Source organism: Muscardinus avellanarius (genome assembly GCF_963383645.1).
Source record: "Muscardinus avellanarius genome assembly, chromosome: 1".
Taxonomy (NCBI): Eukaryota; Metazoa; Chordata; class Mammalia; order Rodentia; family Gliridae; genus Muscardinus; species Muscardinus avellanarius.
The window spans coordinates 207,267,769-207,289,168 of NC_137786.1; the positions used below are offsets into that span (position 1 = coordinate 207,267,769).

The 21,400-nt window shown below is 40.6% G+C and overlaps 1 protein-coding gene across 1 annotated transcript in view; it reads left to right on the top strand.

The window, feature by feature from the left end:
• Positions 1–21,400, top strand: part of KIAA1549L (KIAA1549 like) — a gene marked incomplete at both ends in the record, with an annotated part of 277,076 nt that overhangs the window by 113,279 nt on the left and 142,397 nt on the right. The window lies entirely within an intron of this gene.

The following is a 21,400-nucleotide window of genomic DNA, read 5'->3' on the forward strand; positions in this document are numbered from 1 at the left end:
TTGTATTGCACTATAGCTAATTCATTAGGTACAGAAGTTCCTATTTCCACAGCCAGAATTTGAGTTTTTTGAGGGCTGAGACGTTTTATAATTGAGACTTTTATGTCTGGCTTGGTGCCTGATTCCTAAGAGTTGCCAAATCTGTGTGTCTTGAATATATGACTAAGGACTGCATGTGCAGGTGTGATGAGATACTTCATGGAAGCCTGGTCTCCAGGTACTCATGGCTGAGGCCATGGCGTCTACAGTGTTCTACATGAAAACTGTTCAGTAGCCATCAGCAGTTGCACGGGGCCTTGATTCTTTGAGTCCTGCACTATTTTTATGGCACTACAGTATTCTGCAAAACAAAAGAGTAGAGGGAGGTATAGGTAATTGGAGAGCTAAGGTTAATTGGGGGATGGGAAAAAGAATGTGATCTACACAATCCATAGCGTCCCAGCCAGCCAATAGTAATGAGTTGTAGTTCCTAGTTGGCTATTTTCTTTGATGTACCAGACTTTGAATCTGAAAGTACTTTTGCAACCCCAGCTAAAACACCCAATAACCAGAACATAAATTCTTCTCCAGTACAACACTTTCCCTCTTTTTCTTTTTCTACAGAGAGTGCTTTTTATTTCTCTTAAGAGATCTAAATTGCTGAGGGCCATAGCTGTCTCTAAATGGAAGGGTTGTCGGCCCACTTCGTTAAAGACGCCTCTGCCCCCAAGCACAGAGCCCTTGAGGCTATCTGAAGCCGTTGTCTCCCCAATTCTGAATGGTAACAAACCAGTGTCCAGGACAAGGAGGACACAGCTGTCAAGTGCTAGAGCAGATAGGTGGTGACTGTCACATGTTTGAATGACTTAGAGACAAGATCTGTCTCTAGAGGGTGAGGTCCACAGAAGCTGTTAGAATAGGTGAGGAGGAGAAGGTAGATTTTCTATCAAACAGTGGGGCTAAGCCTTTTTGTGGGTCACTGATGCTCCTACAAACTTGATAGGACCTGTAGCACCTCTACCCCAGAAAGGTGCATAAATGCAAATTTTTGCATATGATTCCAGAGAGTTCAGGATGTCCTTGAACACCAGAAAGGGCCCTTGGAATGGAGGGAGATGAAGAATAATGTGTGGGTAAGATGAGTCAGAATGTAGAGACATTCTCTCTCTCTCTCTCTCTCTCTCTCTCTCTCTCTCTCTCTCTCTCTCTCTCTCTCTCTCTCTCTTATGGACATGGTTTCACCTTTTGATATTTAGGCGACTCAGAGGAAGAAGCCACTTGGCTTCTTCTTTTCCAAATACTGGAATGATCTCAGGGACAATCAGCAATGCCAACAGCTGTGGTCATTGTGCTGCATAGGTCACTGTGTTAGTTCTGCTTCCTTAGCGAGATCAGATTTATTATTGCCCAGGCACGGGAACACTGTTCCCTATCAAGAGCTATCCTGCACGCTCTACTCATTATTCTATCTGCCTGCAGTACTGTCACCAGATGAATACCAAATCATGCTGGTGGATGGAACCAGTGCCAATTGGAGTAACTATTTGTGTGATTAACATCAGTATTTGCAGAGTAATGCAGAGGGGGAGGGAGGGCCATACAGCTTGTCCCCATCCTTAGGAGATGCAGTGTTTCCCTGTAGTGTGAGGATATGTAGTCATTGTAGTTTCTAATTTAGTGGTAGGAAAAACAGGATTTCTCATTGTCTGAGCTGCACCTCCAGGTCTGGAAAGTGAGGTTGGAAATTCTTGGTGTCTCCCCATTCAGGACAACAGCAGAGGCTCTTCATTTGAGCTGCTGCTGGGACAGTGGTGAGCTTGGCTGTTCACATTAACGTTAGGCTGATGCATCTCATATCTATTGCCCCAAGTTCTTGCTCTGTTGAAAGGATGGTTCTGGAAAAAAAAAACAAAATGAAAGATTGTTTCCCATGGAGGGAAAAAGAGCATGTGCTTTTGTATCAATTAAATTATTGCCAATATAGCTACAAATTGTTATGGAGAACTGGTGTTTTGGAAGCCTGGCTGTCCAACTCCTATTTGCTCCTCCTCCAAGAGGTCCCCAGACAGTCTTCTGTCTGAGATATACCCCTTCCTTAGTGCTGTAGTCTTCTGGGTCTGGTAACCAGGTGCTTTGTCTTCCTCTAGCCAAATGGCAGGGATGTGAGTCAAATGGAGCCAGAGAACTCTCCCCCTCTGCAACTGCAAAGATAATTAGCGCATGGTCACTGTGGACAGCAGTGACCACAAGGGCAGCACATCTCAGGCCCGTGGAACCAGTATCTCAGAGAATGGGCTCAAGATATTAATATTAACCCAAAGCTTTAAATCGCCAGTGATTCCACTGTGCAGCAGTAGTGTGTGCCTCCAATGAGGCTGCTTCCAGAGCCTCCAGAGCTGCTCTCCTTTCCCTGCTTGTAGATCTTGTGTGTTCCTAAAAGTCTTCTTTGAAATCTTCAGATTACTTCAGTTAAACAGAGTTGGGTTTGTTTCTTGTAGTGATTACCCCAACATTAAAAATGAAAAATAGTTATATGGACATGGTCTATATGTTTTTAAATATTTCCTTTTAAAAAATTTTTGGTGGTGCAGGGGGTCAAACCCAGTTCTTCATGCATGCAGGCAAGCTCTCTACCACTAAGCTACATCCCCAGCCCCTGGACATGCTTTACTATAAACCTAATACAAGCAAGCTGTCTTCCCAAGCAAACCCATACTAATGGATTTGATAGCTTAAATTCAACAAATATTCCTCCTTTCCTACTGGAAAGCCAAATCCACTCAAGGAAGGTAAGCTCATCATTCCACTAATGCAATGACCAGGGATTTGCATGGTGTTAGGAAAAAAATTTAAGAATCCCTGGAAGGCTTAAGCAAAAGGGCACTCTAAATACCAACATGTTCCTTTTCCCCTTCTCTAGTTCTGATAGAGATAAATTAATATGTAGCCAAAGAGCTACTTACTGGCAGCCAACCTGTGTAAAGCAGGGATGTTACAGGCACTTCTCAAGAAGGTTGGCAACAAGGGCTTTCTGGACCTTCTAAGAGTTTCTCAGTGCCTTAGATTTTCCAGTTGGCATCACGGGGAGGCAAACCATATTTTCCAGAAGGAGGGTAATAAGTAGCCAGTAAAAAAGGAAACTTTTCTGAAAGCCAAAATTTCATTTTGATTGTGTTGCAAATCTGGATAAAGTCCCTTTGGCTGGATGCTTCTCCCCTGGGTGTGCAGCTGAACTTCAGGCTCTAGGCAGAGGTGCAGAGGCGTCACACACAGCTTTTGTGTGAGAAGAAAGACTTTGCAATTTGGTAGGCCATGGCATGAATAATTTATCTGCATTCATAGTCTCAGTGCTTTTAATCATGGTCAAATGTGACGCACAGTGATGTTGATGGGAAAGAAATACATTCCTTGTTAAATGTTTAGAGAGGAGAGTGATCCTTTGATGTAAAAATGATCCACAAGCATCTTGGTCTTGGGGGATTCTTGTCAAGCATATTAACCCTCTTAAGCTGCTTTTAGAGATCAGAAGTCAGATGGCAATTGCCATTTTAAAACTCTTGTTTCTCATTCCACCTATAGACCAATAAACCCTGAAGGTGCCAGACTTTGTTCTACTGTCCAGGAGGCAGGGCTTAGGACCCAGAGTCTCTGGCTTGGAAGGCACCAAGAGACATCAACAGCAGCCATTTTTCACAGCCTGGCATCACTGCTGCAAATGTGTTTCCGGTCTCATACACACTCAGACTAACATGCCCAAATGCAGCTCTAGAATCCTCTCCCTAGACATGTGCTTCCTGTCTCTGAGTGGAAGGTTCCCAACCCCACCACCCCTTGTTGGCGTCTCCCCTGCCACTCCTCATGTTCAAGCAACACACTCCTTCCCAGGCCACTGTCACAACTTCCTAACAGTTAGTGTCCACCCTTGCCATTGCCCATCTCTCAACAACACCACAGCTCCTTATCCACACTAGAGCCAGGGCGATATTTATATATGCAACCTAAATTGTATATACTCCCAACCTTTATAGGCCTCTTACAACTTTCCATTTCAATAAAATAAAACTCCAAACTCCGTATGGCCCCCAAATCTAGTCCTACCTTCATTCCAATCCCTCTTTGTATAATTCTTCCCTTTGCAAATCATGCTCCAGGCACAGAAGCTTCTTTTGGTCCCTTCTCACCATCCCTGCTCCTACCATCAAACCCTTGGGTTTAGTTTTCTGTCTCCCTAGAATCTTTTTCCCAGAGGTACCCTGGCTACTTTTTATCACTCAGATCTCAGCTCCAATGTCACCTCTTCAATGAAGATTCCCCTGACTACCCAATTAAAGGTTGCCTGGGCCTCATTCGCATATTATTCTACTTCCTTCCCTTCACAGACTTCTCAATTTCCTCTCCTGTTCAACTCATTTTTCCCACTAGAACTTAAATACCATGAAATCCGGGACTTTCTAAGAAACCCATCCTTATGCCTCCAGTATTTAGGATGCTTCCCAGAACAAAGTGGTTGGCAGCAGACCCCAGAGCAAAGCCCCAACATTCCAGTAACTTAAGTTGCCACACTCAAATATGTAACTTTATTAAGAAGCAAGTGCTGTTCCCTTTGAGAAAACTAAAATACCATTATTAAAGTTCATACATAGCCCAGTTGTCGTGGAGCCAAATTTAGGTATGATGTCACTTTCAAAGAAACACCACTCTAACCTACAAAATAATAAAAAAGAAATTAGAATCTTTACTGAAGTTTGAAGTATAAACCCCAAGGCACTATAAAACATTCATTTATTTTTATTTTGGTACTGGAGATTGAACTCAGAAGCATTCTACCTCTGAGCTACACCCCAGCTCTTTTTATTTTTAAAGAGTCTTGATAAGTTGCTGAAGGTCTGTCCATATTACTAAGGCTACTTTTGAATCTGCAATCTTTCTGTTTTAGCCTCCCAAGTACTGGGATTAAAGGTGTACACTACCATGCCTGGCTTCATTGTAAAACATTTTAAACATTCTCTTAATTAATTTTGTTCTTTTTTAGTATCTCCAGGGGTGGAAGATTGCAACCTATTCATTAATACTTTCTCCCCCCCATGCATGTTGCAAAATACATCTTGATAATTAAAATATAAAAAACACAACATAGCAAGGCAGTAACCCATCAATATAAAGACATTTTATATTTAACCTTTTTATAAAGTCACCAGTTAAGTTTGTGTTGAGTAATATGTGCATACAAAGTAAAGGTCCATTAGAACTTAAACATGCAATTAAAGTAACAGCTGTTTTCTGATAGCTGCCAGATCTTGATGCTGATTTGAGTGATTAGGCCAGACTGTCCTGGATTCAGATTCCAGCTCTGCTGTTTATTGCAGTGTGATCTTAGACAAGTCATGTGTGTTTTCTGAACTTTGTCTTCTCTGCTATGAATTGGAAGTCTCAATATAAGTGACTTTGTGGTATCCATTGTGAGAACTGAATGAAAATCTGCCTGGGAAGAATTTAGAACCTTTCTGGGCTTCTGGTAGATCTAGGCTTAATTTCAGCACAATATATTTCTCTTATTAGTGGGATTAGGAATCATGCCAAGGCATCTTTGTATAATCCAGGGATTCTCTAAGAAACTTCACTATACTCTGTGTCTACATCACTACCCACGAAGCCCACCCCACACTCACTCAGCCCTCTGTCCTTTTTTCTCATCTTTTCTTAGTCTCAGCCTGATGGCTACACTGATAGAAATTTCAGTAGAGGTGGTTGCACTAATAGGAACACAGTATGTGGCTGGACTTGCTCAGGATCCAGCTGGCTGGTCCCTTTATGCCTCAGTCATGATGGAGACGACCAGAATATGCTTCATCCTGTGTGGAATGGTCTCAACAGCTGAGGACCAGCCTGGACAGCTTGATGGAACCATAAAACTCATTTTTTGGTTCTCCTCCACCTGGTCTCTCCTCATTGCTAGTTTAGTCTTCCTTATAATATGGAGGTCTCTAGGTAGTCATACTTCTTACATCACAGCTGACTTCCTTCCAATGAGAAAACAGAAGTCACTGGAACTTTGGAACTTTTTTTTCATCACATTTTATTAGTCTAGGCAAATTACAAGGGAACACAGATTCAAAGGCAGAGAAAGAGACTCCACCTCTTTTTTTGTGTGGTATTGAGGATTGAAGCTAGGGGCATTTTACCTCCAAGCTACATCCCCAGCCCCATTTTTTTTATTCTTTATTTTGAAACAGGTTCTCATTAAGTTGCAGAGGGCCTCATTAAGTAGCTGAGGCTGGAGACCCCACTTCTTGATGGAGTCTGGGTACTTGGGGAAAGATGGGACGTGGGCAGCCCTCTTTGGAGGTGACCTACCACAGTGAGAAAGTGTCTATTCCCTTCATGAAAAGAGATGAGGAGAGGGGGCAGACTCCCCACACAGTGCAGTCCTGCAAGATCACCGCTGGTAGGTCCTAATCCTCTTCCTGCTTTAACCATGGAGGATAAAAGTGGGAGGCCTTGGTCCTCACCCACATGGGTCCATGTAGGGAGCCTCGCAGGTAGTAGCTCTTGAACTTAAACATGGAAGCATAGAGCCTTTTGTGTTCATTTTTTTTTCCTGAGCCACAGCACTGAGCAATTAAAACACAAAATCTTACTTGACATCTGCTGCATGGAAAATGTCTTCCTTCTCTTGGTTGTTTTCTTCATTCAGATTATTTCAGCAAGCAAGCCTCTCTATCCAAACTCAGGAACTGGTTACTTGTTAAGCAAACTCTGCTATATGAATGTTGACTACTCAAGAACTTTGGTTCTTCTCATGATGATGCCTGGAAAGCAGCTGCCATGCGGGGCGGCACCCCTCACTAGCCAGGCCCACACACAGGCACCCATAGGTTTAAGTAGTGATGTTGCTTGCTGTTTATTTATTGAGGTGGTTTGGGGTGGGATATGTGTTTCCACACTAGAATGCAAACTTTACTGAAGATAAGGTCTGGATCTGACTCATCCGGTGGCTCAGCTGAGTGCCTGGCACATACTAGGTGCTTAGTGAATAACTGTTGATAGACTTGAGTGAAGACAGTGATATACACAGAGGCTTACTCTTCTATGGAATGAGGGCAAACACCCTCATCTCTCTATCTTGCTTTTTTTTTTCTTTTCTGATACTGGGGATTGAGCCCAGGGGCCATCCACCTCTAAGCTACACCATACCATTAACCGTTTAAAATTTTTTTAAAATTTGAAACTGGGTTTTGCTAGGTTTCTGAGGTTTGTCTTCAAGCCTGTGATCTTCCTGTCTCAGCCTCCCAAGTACTGAGATTACAGAAGTGTGCTGCCAAACCCCATTCTATCCCAGTTTTGTGCAATTCATTTTTGGACTAAGTTATAAGACCTCAGTTATCTTGCTTCTGCCCATTAGATGGGCTCATTATTGCAGCAGACAATCTTTTTGGATGACACCCAGACCATTAGCTTCTGTCTGAGATTCATCAAAACCATTCATTTGATAAATGTACATTTGCTTAGCGCTTACTATGAGCCAGCCCTATGGTAGCTGCTATTTGGACTGGTGAATTAAGAAAGAAATGGAAAACAGGGTCATGGTCCTGGGCATTATAAAAGTTCTTCAAGGCTTTGGGTAAATTTTAATATTTTGATTAGATTTCACAGCCCTTTGGAAATTAGCTCATGCACTTCCCCACCCATGTATCCCACTTTTCATATCCCATCCCTCTCCTTTCAGTGGTCAAGGACAGTCTTCTCACTAGGTCACAGGTTTGACACACTTTCTCTTCTTAGTGTAGCTTACCTCCTACCTCCCACTCAACCTAGTATATAGTTGCTATCCCAATTTTACATATAAAAATTCTGAGGGTTCTTATGAAGAGGAGTTTTGGTGCAGGTTTTTCATGATGATAGCAGTAAAACCATTTCACATATTAAAAAGGAAGTATAGGGATTGAGTAGCTTTCCCAAGGTGAAGTCAGGTTTTTTTTAGTGTGTGTGTGTGTATGTGTGTAACTGGGGATCAAACCCGGGGAAATTCTATCTCTGAGTGAAGTCCCCGGCCCTATTTTTTTTTGAAACATGTCTCACTAGGTTGCAGAGGGTCTTGATAAGTTGCCAAGGCTTGCTGTGAACTTGCAATCCTCTTGCCTTAGTTTCCCAACTATTGGGATTACAAGTGTGTACCATCTCACCTGGATGTGAAGTCAGGATTTGAATCTAGGGTTTTCTAGTTCCAAATTCAAATTCAGTGATATATATATATATATATATATATATATATATATATATATATATATATATATATATATTGAGGATACATAATTTCCAAACACAGTATTGCCTGGCATATAAAGACACTCAAAACTGTGTTTTCATATAGAAAATTCAAGTTCATTCCCCAGTAATAAAGCAAGCAAACAAAAACACATGTATGAACTATTCACTTTAAAACTCAATGCAATGCAGAGCTGGGTGTGGTGGCACGTGCCTGTAATTCCAGTACTTGGGAGGCTGAAACAGGAGGATTGCAGGTTTGCAGACAGTCTCGGCAGCATAATAGGGCTCTCCACAACCTAATGAAACCCTGTTTCAAAACAAACGAAAAGGAATGGAGATGTAGCTCAGAGGTAGGATTTTCCTGGGTTCAGTCCCCAGTACTGCAAAACAAAACAACACAAAAAACTCAATGCAATCTATAGTAAGGTAAAGGAAATAATAGATAGTCTTCCTTTAATGTGAGCAATTGAATTCAAGCAGTCAAAACCTCATTACTATACACCTCTGTCCGTGGTGCTGAAACATCACTACTCTCAGGAATTATGATCTAAATGTCAGGATTAGGAGTGGTAACAAAGAAGAGAGGCCACTCAGACAGAGGTAAGATGGATAGAAGCCATTGGGAAGGCCTATTTTCTTACAGAAATTTCTAGGGAGAAGGAAGCGGGGCCTTTGTTTGCCATTATCTTCAAATACAGACATCCTTTGTCATTGAAAATCAGAAATCAAACTGCTACAAATACTTTTTCAGATAAATCCCTTGCTCTTTGAACTATGGCTACTGGTGCTCTCAGAAAAATCAGAAATTAAACAGATTTGGATAATACAGTGTCTCTCACTGTCCAAACTTTTTATTCAATCTCAGAAATTGAAATAATTTATATAATGAAGGATAGTTGTGATTACAATTCATTTATTCTGATGTTTATTGAGTCTCCTACGTTCCAGGGATTGTACTTGGCAATCAGACTAGCGTAGCAAGCAAGAAGACTAAGGTTGCAGTTGTCATGGAGATAACATTTTTTGTGAGAGAAGACTGAAGATAAATAAATATAAATACTCTGAACATTAATAAGTACTATAAAGAAAAACCAGCAATTATAAAAAATATATTTTTAAGGAATTATATTGCATAAAATATTGTATATTAATAATAATAATACATTTACTTAGTGCTATGTGCCAGGCACTATTCTGACCGCCTCACCTGCATTTGCTCATTTAATAACTACAACTCTATGACATGAGTACAACTATTATTCCTATTTTATTGGTGAGACAGCAGAGTCACAGAGAGCTTGAGTACTGTCCAAGGTCATTTTGTAAGTCAGTGGTGGAGCTGATATTGGAGCCCAGAAAATTTGGTTTCAGAACCAAAAGATGCTTCATGGAGTCCAGTGTGGTCTCATGGAAGGGACTTGAACTTCTAAGTCAATAAGACTTGGTTCTAGACCCCAGATCTCACATATGAGCTGTATGTCCTTGAGAAAATAACATAATCTTATAACCTTGGTCACCCTGCATCTTAATTTTTTTTTTTTTTTCCAACAACTGGTCACAATTTTTATTCAAAATATACATATTAAGAGGGCCTTAAAGCACTGAGAGCTCAGTACCAATGGGCATGCTCAAAATCCAGATATGGCTTCTTTTTTTTTTTTTTTTTTTTTTCGAAATTTTTTTTTTAATTTATTTTTTATTGGTGCAATGTATTCATACATCATAGTGGTATAAATAAGATACTTTTGTAGACATACATGCACACATCGCCCAGTTAGCCCCTACCCGATCCCCACCCCATTCCCTCCCCATCCCTCCTTCCCACGCTTGGCTTAGTGGTTGACATCTAGTATTATAGCAATTTATACAATATTAACATTGATAATCTCACATAACAGTTTCATTTGTCTGGTACCAAACTTTTGATGACTTAAAGATAACATTTCAATATTTCTTTTTGCTTTCTTTCTTACCAGAGAATATTTTTTTTTCTTTTTTTTTTTTTTTAGGTGAAACTATCATACATTTATTTATTTATTTTTCAGAAAAAAAATCTATCCTGATATGGAATATGGGCTCTAGATACCCAAAACAGTCTCAAAGAAGAACAAAGCTAGAAGATGTATATTTTCTGATTTCAAACCATATAAAGCTACAATAATTGAAGCAGTGTAGTACTGTTCTAAAGGCAGATATATAAACCATTGGAGCTAAATAAAAGCCTAGAGATAAATTCTTCCATACATTGTCAAGTTATTTTTGACAAGGTTTCCATGAACTTTTGGTGGAGGAAATACTAGTCTTTTAACTAAATATTGTTGAAAAATAATAATAAATGAAAAATAATAAAATTGGACCCTTACCTAACACATATACAAATATTAACTCAAAATAGATAAAGGACCTAAATATAAATCTTAATACTATCAGCTTTTAGAAGAAAATCTGGGTCATAAAACCTCACAACATTGAAATTGGAAGTGATTTCTTGGATATGATTTCAATGGCACAGGCAACAAAAGGGTAAATAAACTCCCTTAAAAAATAAAAAAATATTGTATATCCAAAGACAATGTAAACAGAGTTAAAAGTTACTGATGCTCTTCCAAGAGTTCCTCCTATGACCCATTTCTCCCTAACTCTCACATATTAGGGAAAGCATCTGATTTCTTATTTTTTGTGCCTGACTAATCTCACTTAGCATAATGTCCTCCAGCTCCATCCATTTCCCTGAAAATGATGTAATTGAGTTTTTTTTGATGGCTGAGTAAAATTCCATTGTGTACATATCCCACAGTTTTGTAATCCATTCATCTGTTGATGGACATCTTGGCTGGTTCCATAGTTTGGCTATGGTGAATTGTGCAGCTATGAACATAGATACACATGCATTAGTTTGATAGTTTGGTTTCTTTTCTTTTGGGTAGATACCCAACAGTGGTATTGCTGGATCAAATGGTAGATTTGTTCCCATTCTTCTGAGGATTCTCCATACTGTTTTCCAAAGTGGTTGCACTAATTTGCAATCCCACCAACAATGTCTTAGAGTTCCCACTTCTCCACATCCTCGCCAGCATCTGTTGTTGTTTGTGTTTTGAATGATGGCCATTCTAGTTGGAGTTAGGTGAAATCTCAGGGTAGTTTTGATTTGCATCTCTCTGATTGCCAGTGATGTTGAGCATTTTTTCATGCATTTATTGGCCATTTGAATTTCTTCTTTTGTGAAGTGTCTATTTAGTTCATTTGCCCATTTTGTTATTGGATGTTTTGTTTTCTTAGTGTTGAGTTTCTTGAGTTCTCTGTATATTCTAGATATTAGTCCTCTATCAGTGGTGTAGGTGGCAAAAATCTTCTCCCATTCTGTTGGCTCTCGATTGAGATTCTTGATAGTTTCCTTTGCTGAACAGAAGCTCTTCAGTTTCATGCAATCCCATGTATTGATTCTCCTTTTAATTTGTTGTGCTTTTGGGGTCTTGTTGAGGAAATGTTTGTCTGTGCCTATGTGTTGTAGTGTTGGACCTATGCCCTCTTCAAGGAGCTTCAAAGTCTCTGGTTTAATTTCCAAGTCTTTGATCCATCGTGAGTTGACTTTTGTACAGGGTGAAAAAGTGGGATTAACATCCAATTTTCTGCATATGGTTAACCAGTTTTGCCAACACCATTTGTTAAAGAGGCTATCTTTTTTCCAGTGTATGTTTTTGGCCCCTTTGTCAAAAATCAATTGGCTGAAAGTGTGTGGACTTGTTTCTGGGTCTTCTATTCTGCTCCATTGGTCTATATATCTGTTCTTTTGCCAGTACCATGCTGTTTTTATTACAATGGCTTTGTAGTATAGTTTAAAGTCAGGTATTGTGATTCCTCCTGCGTGGTTTTTGTTGCTGAGAACTACCTTGGCTATTCTGGGCTTTTTGTTATTCCAGATAAATTTAAGGACTGATTTTTCTATGTCTGTGAGGAATGATCTTGGTAGTTTAATGGGCATTGCATTAAATCTGTAGATCAGTTTTGGGAGTATGGCCATTTTGATAATATTTATTCTGCCAATCCATGAACATGGAAGGTCTTTCCATCTTCTAAGATCTTCTTCGATTTCTTTTTTCAGTGTTTTATAATTTTCTTTGTAGAGATCTTTTACCTCCTTGGTCAAGTTTATTCCTAGGTATTTTATTTTTTTGTGGGAGATCCTGAGTGGAAGTGTTTTCTGAATTTCTTTTTCAGTGGATTTATGGTTGGTGTACAGGAAAGCTTCTGATTTTTTAAGATTGATTTTGTATCCAGATACCTTGCTGAATTTGTTGATCAGTTCTATAAGCCTTTTGGTTGAGTTTGTTGGGTTTTCTAAGTATAGTATCATGTCATCTGCAAATAGTGAAAGCTTGAGTTCTTCTTTTCCTATTTGTACTCCTTTGATTTCCTTTTCTTGCCTTATTGCTCTGGCTAGAGTCTCTAGTACTATATTGAAGAGAAGTGGTGATAGTGGACATCCTTGTCTCGTTCCAGTTTTTAGGGGGAATTCTTGAAGTTTTTCCCCATTTAATATGATGTTGGCAGTGGGCTTATTGTAGATTGCCTTAATAATGTTGAGATATGTTCCTTCTATTCCAATTCTCTGCAGTGTTTTTATCATAAATGGATGTTGAATTTTATCAAATGCTTTTTCAGCATCTATTGAGATGATCATGTGGTTTTTGTCTTTGATTCTGTTTATATGATGAATTACATGGATTGATTTTCGTATATTGAACCAGCCTTGCATCCCTGGGATGAACCCTACCTGGTCATGGTGAATGATTTTCTTGATGTGGTTTTGAATGCGTGTTGCTAGTATTTTGTTTAATAGTTTTGCATCCAAGTTCATCAGAGATATAGGCCTGTAGTTTTCCTTCCTTGAACTCTCTTTATTCGGTTTGGGTATTAGTGTGATGTTGGCTTCATAGAATGTATTTGGGAGAGTCCCGGTTTTTTCTATTTCCCGAAATAGTTTGAGTAGTATTGGGATTAGTTCTCCTATAAAGGTTTTATAGAATTCACTTGGGAAACCATCTGGTCCTGGGCTTTTCTTTGATGGTAAGCTCTTTATTGCTGTTTCAATCTCTTTAATTGTTATTGGTTGGTTTAAGTGTTCTATATCTTCTTGACTCAGTTTAGGAAGGTTGTATTTATCTAGGAAGTTGTCGATTTCCTCCAGGTTTTCCATTTTGTTGGAGTATAGTTTTTCAAAGTAGTTTCTGATAATCCTCTGGATTTCTACGCTGTCAGTAGTAATGTCTCCTTTTTCATCCCTTATCTTCATAATTTGGGTTGATTCTCTCTTTTTTTTAGTTAGGTTGGCTAATGGTTTATCAATCTTGTTAATTTTTTCAAGAAACCAGCTTTTAGTTTTGTTGATTTTCTGTATTGTTTTTTTATTCTCTATTTCGTTAATTTCTGCTCTAATTTTAATAATTTCCCGTCTTCTGCTGGCTTTGGGGTTCAATTGTTCCTGCTTTTCAAGGGCTTTGAGGTGTGTCATAAGGCTATTTATTTGAAGATTTTCTGTTTTTCTTATGTGAGCACTCAGTGCTATAAATTTTCCTCTTAATACTGCCTTCAAAGTGTCCCAGAGGTTTTGATATGTTGTTTCTTTATTTTCATTTGTTTCTAGAAATTTCTTGATTTCACCTCTTGCATCTTCTATGACCCATTCTTCATTCAGAAGTGTGGTGTTCAGTCTCCACATGTTTATGTTGTTTCTCTGAGTCTTCTTATAGTTGATTTCTAGTTTCATTCCATTATGGTCTGAAATGACACAGGGAAGTATGTAACATTTTTTAAATTTGCTAGTGCTCATTTTGTGTCCCAGGATGTGATCTATTTTGGAGAAGGTTCCATGAGCAGCTGAGAAAAATGTAAACTCTGCTGTAGTTGGGTGAAATATTCTATATGAGTCCAACAGGTCCATTTGGTTAATGGTGTTCTTTAGTTCTGAGACATCTTTACTGACCCTTTGTCTGGAAGATCGGTCTAGTATTGTGAGAGGTGTGTTGAAGTCTCCCAGTATTATTGTGTTAGGATTTATGTGTGACTTCATATCACAAAGAGTTTGATTTATGAAAGTAGCTGCCCCTATGTTTGGGGCATAGATGTTGATTATTGTTATTTCCTCTTGCTGGACTATTCCTTTTACCAGTAAGATGTGACCTTCTTTGTCTCTTCTAATAAGTTTGGGTTTGAAGTCTAACTTGTCTGATATCATAGTTGCTACTCCTGCTTGTCTTCGAGTACCATTAGCATGGATTACCTTGCTCCAGCCCTTTACCTTGAGTTTGTTCCTATCTTTACTTGTAAGGTGTGTTTCTTGTAAGCAGCAGATGGATGGATTCTGGCTTTTAATCCATTTTGCCACTTTATGTCTTTTTATTGGGGAGTTGAGGCCGTTTACATTAAGTGTGATTATAGAGAGATAATTTTTAATTCCCAACATGTTAAGATCTTATTTCTGTTTAAGATACTGTTTATTCTTCTTTGCTTAGTTGTCTGCTGGATGGGAATTCTTGTTTCTTTGGTTCTGGCGTGTATTACCCATTTCCTCTTTGCAGTTAATCTCCTTGAGTATTTTCTCTAGCGCTGGTTTTGAAGACATAAATTCCTTCAGTTGCTGTTTGTCATGGAAGCTTCTTATTTCCCCATCTAATTTGATGGATAGTTTTGCTGGGTAGGAAATTTTTGGCTGGAAGTTGTTTTCTTTCAGAGTTTGGAATATGTTACTCCAAGCCCTTCTGGCTTTCATAACTTGGTTTGGGAAGTCTGGAGTGATTCTAATTGGTTTGCCTCTGTATGTCACGTGGCCTTTTGTTTTTGTTGCCTTTAAGATTCTCTCCTTGGCTTCCACATTAGTCATTTTGACAATTATGTGGCGTGGGGATCCTCTTCTCTGATCCTGTCTAAAGGGAGTTCTATAAGTTTCCTGGATGTGTGTATCGACCTCTTGCTCTATGTTTGGAAAATTTTCTGCTATTACTTCCTTGAAGAGATTGTTGATCCCTTTGGTTTCACCTTCTTTTCCCTCCTCTATTCCAATTATTCTTAGGTTAGCTCTCTTGAAATGGGCCCATATTTCTTCAATGTCAGATTCCTGCTGTCGGGTTTTTTTTTCTAAATTAGAAACTATGCGTTCATTTTTAGAATGATCATCTTCAAGGAGCGAGATTCTATTCTCCATGTGGTCTAATCTGTTGTTTATACTTTGGATTGAGGCCTTTACTTCATTAATTGCATCCTTTATCTCTTTTTGACTCTCTCTAAATTCTTTTCGAAAGTCCTCTATTATTTCTAAAGTTATTTTCCTAATTTGATCTTCTAGAGATCTTTGGATTTCTGTGTTATCAAATTCTGATGTTGTGGGGTTGTTGGCATTCACTGCTCCATTGTTATTTCTCTTTCCCATGATTTTGGAAGTTTGTGCCTTCTCTGGGTTCTTCCCCGAGTCACTACGAGTTCACTTAAGATGCTCTGGATCTCGTGTCTGTGGTATCTCAGTCACCACTACTCCTTAACTGGTTTGTATCACAAAGTCTCAGACCCAGGGAGTCAATCAAGGCTGCTTAGACCGTGGGGAGTGCCAAGTTGGGCGTTCTCCAGTGGGGAGTTGTGACTATGGTATGATATCTCTGCCACTGCCACTCCCCCCCTGGGCTGCACTGCTAAAATCTCCGACCCAGGGAGACTATCTGCGCAAGTCCCTGGGAGCGCAGTACTGGGATTTCTTCCCTAGGGGTCACAATTTGACTCACGGTTATTGAGTGCGCTGATGGAGCTGTAGTGAACTTGGTGGATTCGCTGCTGCCGCCACTGGCAATATGGCACCACTGCCACGCCCTTGGCCGTGATGCGGCGTATTTCTTCTCTGGTTTTGAACTCCGCTCTGAGTCCCTGCCAGTTGTGCTGTGCTCGGCCCTTGGGAGCTTTAGATGTTCCCTGCACCAACAAAACTGCTGACTACCGCCCGGCTGTTCAGCACCTGCTCACCTCAGCTCGCTGTCAACCGCTCCTCTCAGGCTCCTGGTGGCTGGTTGAATGGATTGGTCTAGGGCCGTCCGGTGAACTCACCACTGCCGCCAGCAGTAAGACGCTGCTTCTGCGTCCTAGGCCGCGAGGCCAAAGTACCTCCTCTCTGGATTTGAGCTCTGTTTTGAGTCTCCCTCCTCTCTGGAGCCTGGTGCTGCTAGGGGAGATGTAGGCCGCTCCGCTCCGGCCGCTCTGCGCCCGGCTCTGGCTGCTCTGCACCGCGGGTCTGGCCACTCCGGCCGCTCCGGCCGTTCCGCAACGCGGCTCTGGCTGCTCCGACTGTTCTGGCCGCTCCGCTCCGGCTGTTCTGGCCGCTCTGCTCGGCTGCTCTGGCCGCTCCGCTCAGCTGTTCTGGCCGCTCCGCTCCGGCTGCTCCAGCCGCTCCACTCCGCGGCTCTGGCCACTCCGCGCGGCCGCTCCAGGCAATCCGCGCTGCGGCTCTGGCTGCTCCGGCTGTTCTGGCCACTCTGCTTGGCTGTTCTGGCCGCTCTACTCGGCTGCTCTGAACCGCGGCTTCGGCTGCTCTGCACCGCGGGTCTGGCCACTCCGGCCGCTCTGGCGGTTCCGCGACGCGGCAGGCCGCTCCACTCTGCGGCTCCCCCCAATCCGCGCTGCGGCTCTGGCCGCTCAGCGCCGCGCGGGCGCGGCACTTCGGGCTGGTTTTTTTCTGGTGTCTTGTTTTTCCAGCCCTTTTTCTCTGTCCCTTGTAGTTACCGTTTTTATTTCTTTGCTGGTGGTGTTTTCTGGCTCTGAAAGGCGCTGGTTTTGTGGTAGTAGAGTTGGATTGTTAGCGGGACTTGTAAGTGCCGCTTTCCTCCGTCGCCATCTTCCCGGAAGTCCACCCTGCATCTTAAAATGGGAATAACGCTTAACCTCACAGAATTATCTGTCAAGGCCAAATGAGATTATGCAGATACCTTCCTAGCACAATGTCTACCAATAGTAAAGGCTTATTAGTCTCTTCTTTTTAATAGCAACCTTTGTTTTTTTCAGTTATGGGGATGGAACCCAGGGCATTCTACCTCCAAGCTATGCCTCCAGCCCTTTCTCTTCTTTTATTTTGAAATAGGGTCTCACTGAAGTTGCGGAGGGCCTCACTCAGCTGAGGCTGCCTGCAAACACAATTGCATTTGTGGTACCCAGAAGCCAGTACTGAGGGAGAGAAGAAGATGGTGCGGGAAAAAGAGGAGGAAAGCAAGGTCTCCAAGCACATGGGTGGAGGATTTCAGAGCCCTGGGAGAGGGAAGGTTTTCAGAGAAGCTCAAATAGAACTTTGCTTCATGCTTTTGCAGAGGTTAGCTTCCTATTCCTCATGAATCAGTCTTCATTCCCTCTCTTGTTACCAGTGATTCTATTGCTGGGATCTGGTTCCTAATGAGATTCTGCTTTACTGGCTTCTGGATAGAGATACATCCCATCACTCATAAGAAGTCAGTTTTAATTGGGGATTTTTATGTTGGTACTTTCAGGCTTGGAGAGGAACTTGAGAGATGGGGAAAGAGACTGAGTGTCAGTTTGGTTTATGGAGCACTTTGTATTGAAAGCTTTTAACACTTCTCCAGCTTATGTTTCTTTCATGTGAAGGAAACCTGGTGGTACCTAAATTGGATTGTACCTAGTCTGTTCTCAGGCACATTTACTTTCTGGACCTCTCTCATTTCTCAGAGTAATTGTGAAGCTTATTTCATGGGCTTCCATTTGTCATGGAGTTTTATTTTACTTAAAATATTTTAAAAATAACATCTAGCTTTGATTTGCATCTCTCTGATTGCCAATGATGTTGAGCATTTTTTCATGCATTTATTGGCCATTTGAATTTCTTCTTTCATGAAGTGTCTATTTAGTTTGCTTGCCCATTTTTTATTGGATTATTTTTTTTTAGTGTTGAGTTTCTTGAGTTTTCTGTATATTCTAGATATTAGTCCTCTATCGGAGGAGTAGGTGGTGAAAATCTTCTCCCGTTCAGTTGGCTCTTGATTGAGGTTCTTGATAGTTTCCTTTGCTGTACAGAAGCTCTTCAGTTTCATGTAATCCTACATATTAATTCGCCTTTTAGTTTGTTGTGCCTTTGGGGTCTTGTTGAGAAAGTGTTTATCTGTGCCTATGTGTTGCAGTGTTGGTCCTATTCCCTCTTCAAGGAGCCTCAAGGTCTCTGGTCTAATTTCTAAGTCTTTGATCCATCTTGAATTGACTCTTGTGCAGGGTGAGAAAGTGGGATTAATTTCCAGTTTTCTGCATATGGTTAACCAGTTTTGCCAACACCATTTGTTGAAGAGGCTATCTTTTTTCCAGTGTATGTTTTTGGCCCCTTTTGTCAAAAATCAATTGGCTGTAAGTGTGTGGACTTGTTTCTGGGTCTTCTATTGCTCCATTGGTCTATGTATCTGTTTTTGTGCCCGTACCATGCTGTATGAATGCTCAACATCATTGGCAATCAGAGAGATGCAAATCAAAACTACCCTGAGATTTCACCTTACCCCAACTAGAATGGTAACCATTCAAAACATAAACAGCAACAAATGCTGGCGAGGATGTGGACAAGTGGGAACATTGTTGGTGGGATTGCAAATTAGTGCAATCACTTCGGAAATCAGTATGGAGAATCCTCAGAAGAATGGGAACGAATCTACCATTTGATCCAGCAATACCACTTCTGGGTATCTACCCAAAAGAAAGGAAACCAAACTACCAAACTAATGCATGTGTTTCAATGTTCATAGCTGCACAATTCACCATAGCCAGACTATGGAACTAGCCAAGATGTCCATCAAAAGACAAATGGATTAAAAAACTGTGGGATATGTACACAATGGAATTTTACTCATCCATTAAACACACACACACACACAATTGCAGCATTTACAGGGAAATTGATGGATCTTGAGGACATTATGCTAAGCGAGATTAGTCAGTCATAAAAAGTAAGGAATCAGATGCTTTTCCTAATATGTGAAAGCTAAGGTGAAAGGGGTCATAGGAGGAACTCCAGGTGAAAAAGGAGATCCTATAGAGGAGCAAATAAGGCAACCTAACTGTGGGGATGGGAGTGGGGATAAGGAAACTCTTTAAAGCACACGATGTACTAATTCATATCATAGTCAACCACTAAGCCAAGCATGAGAGGGAGGGATGGAGAGGGAGTGGGGTGGGGACTGGGAGGGGGCTGGCTGGGTGATGTGTGCATTTATGTCTACACAATAGACATAAATTTTTTGCTTCATCATGATGTATAAATACAATGCAGCAATAAAAAAATAAAAAACAAATTAAGTGACAAGGTTCTCAAAAAAAAAATAACATCTAGTAAGAATACTGGTATCTCTCACTTCAAATGCTAAAGGAACCTAACAAATGCCAACTGAAGATATGTCAGAGTCAATTTATTACCCAAAGATGCTTTGTGGAGTCTAATGTGGTCTCATGGAAGGAACATGAGCTTCTAAGTCAGTAAGACCTGGTTCTAGACCCCAGATATCACATATGAGCTGTATGTCCTTAGAAAATTACATAATCTTAGAGCCTTGGTCACCCTGCATCTTAAAATGGGAATAATGCTTAACCTCACACAATCATCTGTCAAGGCCAAATGAGATTATGCAGATACCTTTCTAGTATAATGTCTACCAATAGTAAAGGCTTATTAATCTCTTTTTTTAAAAAAGCAAACTTTGTTTTTTTTTCAGTTCTGGGGATGGAACCCAGGGAATTCTACCTCCAAGATATACCTCCAGCCCTATTTCTATTATTTTATTTTGAAACAGGGTCTCACTGAAGTTGCGGAGGGCCTCAAGGTAGCTGAGGCTGTTTGTGAATGCGATTTTCCTGTCTCAGCCTCCCAAATGCTGAGATTACAAGTGTGCACCACTGCACCCAGCTTATAAACTTTGAAGTATAACATATATAATAAGAAAAATGCACATACCCCAATTATATAACTTGAAGAATTTTCAAAAACAAACACACATAAGTAGCTAGCACACAGATTGAGAAGCAGAACGTGACTAGGCCAGTTGGAGTCCTCTCATGCCTCCTTCCTTTCACTACCTCACCTTATCACAGGGAAGTTTTAAATCTTTTGAAATTTATGTGAATGGGATTAGGGAGTGCATCCCTTTTTCTTTCTGGCTTCTTTTGCTTAATGTTATGCATGTGAAATGCTGATATTTGTACTTATAAATCAGTCCTCCTCATTGCTGTATCATCTATTATAATGTATTAATCCATTCTACTGGCAATGGGCATTGGGATACTTTTCTTTTTAGCTATTAATGGATTTTGCTGCTAATCATCATTCCAGTACGTATCTTTGATAAGTATGTATAGTTATTTTAATTGTATCTGTATATATTCTTACTGGGAATATTTTTAGGAATGCTGGGCCATAAAATATACATATATTCAGTTTCAGTAGGCACTGTCAAATAATCTTATAAAGTGGTCCCACTTCTTCATTTTCCTTTTACAAAGAAATATGCCTGAAAATAAGTGACTTTCCAATAAGTGACTTAGTATGTCTGCCCAATGAATCTATTTGCCAAGATTTTATTGGTAATTTACACTTTGGGTAATAGACTCCCATTATATTAGGTAAAGCATATGTGATCGTGTTTGTAACTGTATTTCTGAGAGTTCCTTTTCCTGGGATTTACTTTCTCTTTGCCACCAAAAAGTCACCTGACAACTTCACACCTGGCAGAGCCTTGACCAGTGGCTTTTCCACAGTTTCCAGTGCTCATTTCAAGCTTTCTCAGTGCTCCCTTCTGTGAGTGTAACCCTTAAATTCTTTACTTATTCTCACTGAGTCTTGGCTTCTGGTTTCCATACGCAGCAGGAATAGTCCACAGGGGACACCCACGATCATTATTTAGCTCCAACTACATTCATGAAATTTCCCTTTCAAAACTGTCTAGTGAATCGTTATTTTGGAATCTCTCTAGTCATTATCTTCCGTCTTTCCCATCATTTTCTATCTGCCTACCGTGGCCAGAGTGAGTCACTTGGTGTCACTTGATTTTCATAGCAAGCCCATTACAAAGATGCCATTGCAGCCTTTCAAATCAAAGCACAAGGAGGTTAAGTTGCCCCAAATCACACAGTCTTCAAGTGC